This window comes from Nelumbo lutea, chromosome 2 (genome assembly GCF_056320005.1).
Source record: "Nelumbo lutea isolate HS-2025 chromosome 2, American lotus-T2T, whole genome shotgun sequence".
In the NCBI taxonomy this organism is placed as follows: domain Eukaryota; kingdom Viridiplantae; phylum Streptophyta; class Magnoliopsida; order Proteales; family Nelumbonaceae; genus Nelumbo; species Nelumbo lutea.
Window position 1 is genome coordinate 106,327,003 of NC_142685.1, and position 2,173 is coordinate 106,329,175.

Consider the following 2,173-nt stretch of genomic DNA (forward strand, 5'->3'; position numbering starts at 1 on the left):
TTCGACAATGGGTAGATGATAATGTTTTGAATCATATTGCTAATGATTTACATGCCAGAACCTTGTGGGATAAGCTTAAGACTTTGTATGCCTCTAAATCTGGGAACAATAAATTATTTCTGTTGAAACAAACTATGAATTTGAGGTAAAAGGAAAGTACTCCTATTTCTGATCACATAAGTGAATTTCAGGGGTGCTTTGATCAATTGTCCGTCATGGGTATAAAATTTGAAGGTGCAATTTTGGGACTTTGGTTGCTTAATACTCTACCTGACTCTTGGGAAAATTTGCGCGTGACTTTGTCCAATTCTGCTCCTGGTGGTGTAGTGACCTTGGAATATGTAAAAGCTGTTGTTTTGAATGAAAAAGTCAGACGACGAACTCAGCAAGCATCCTCTTCTCAATCAGAGGTTTTGATTACGGAAAACAGGGAGAGAAGCAATGATAGAGACCGAGGACAAGGTAACAGAGGTAAAAGTAAGGCTAGAAGCAAATCAAGGTCTAAGTACAAAAACCTTGAATGCAACTATTGTGGTAAAAAGAGACATATCAAAAGATTTTATTTTTAGCTGAAAAATGACAATAAAGGTAACAAAGGTAAGCAACAAAATAAAGATAATGACAATGATGATCATGCTGCCACCACCACTATAGGTGATCTTGTAATTGTTTGTGATGAGAATTTGATTAATGTTGCTTGTGATGAGACAAGTTGGGTTGTTGACAGTGGTGCTTGTTTTCATGTTACACCGAGAAATGATTTTTTCACATCCTATACTCCAGGTGATTATGGGGTTTTAAAGATGGGTAATAATGGTTTGTCAAAGGTGATTGGCATTGGCACTATTTGTCTAAAAATAAGTAATGTAACTGAATTGATTTTGAAAAATGTCAAACATGCACCAGACATTCGTTTGCATTTGATTCCTACCAGTATTCTTGATGATGATGGTTATGTTAGTACCTTTGGTAATGGACAATGGAAACTCTCAAAAGGTTCTTTGGTTGTGGCACGTGGAAAGAAGTGTTCTGGTCTGTACTGGACCAAGACTTCAGTTTCCATTGATGGTGTGAATGCAGTTGAGTGTGATAACTCATCAGTGTTATGGCACAAAAGACTAAACCACATCAGTGAGAAGGGACTTGATTGTTTGGTGAGGAAGAATCTACTTTCAGGTTTGAAAGGTGCAAGGTTAGAAAAGTGTGCTCATTGTTTGGCTGGGAAACAAAATAGAGTCTCTTTCAAGAGCCATCCTCCCTCTAGGAAATCAGAGTTGCTTGAGTTGGTGCATTCAAATCTCTGTGGTCTGATGAAGACAAAAACATTTGGTGGTGCACTTTATTTTGTTACTTTTATTGATGATCATTCAAGAAAATTTTGGGTTTATGTCTTGAAGAGTAAAGACCAGGTACTTGGTGTCTTTAAGCAGTTTCAAGCTTCTGTTGAGAGGGAAACAGGGAAGAAACCGAAATGTATTCGCACTGATAATGGTGGTGAATATTGTGGACCATTTGATGAGCACTGCAGGCAGCAGGACATTAGACACCAGAAGATGCCCCCTAAGACTCATCAGCTTAATGGCCTGGAAAAGAGAAGATGAACATGACACTGATGGAGAGAGTTAGATGTTTGCTTTTAGAAGCAAAGTTGCCTAGATCTTTTTGGGGTGAGGCTTTATATACTGCTACACATGTTATTAATTTATCTCTTGTTGTTGCTTTGCAAGCTGATGTTCCTGATAGGGTGTAGTGCGAAAAAGATGTATCCTATGACCACTTACGTGTCTTTGGCTGTAAAGCATTTGTACATGTGCCAAAAGATGAAAGATCCAAGTTAGATGTCAAGACAAGACAATGTATCTTCATTAGCTATGGTCATGATGAATTTGCCTATAGATTGTACGATCCAGTTGAAAAGAAGCTTGTAAGAAGTCGTGATGTTATTTTTATGGAGGATCAAGCCATTGAGGATATTGATAAGGCGGAGAAATCAGAGTCTTCAAGTACTGATGGATTTGTTGATCTTAATCCAGTTCCTGAGACACATACGCCCAGTGTAGCTGAGTTTGGTAGTCATGATGATGGCCAGAATCATATTCATGATGATTTGGTTGAAGATAATGATGATGATGTTGCTGATGATATTGATGCTTCTACTAGTGGTGCTATTGGT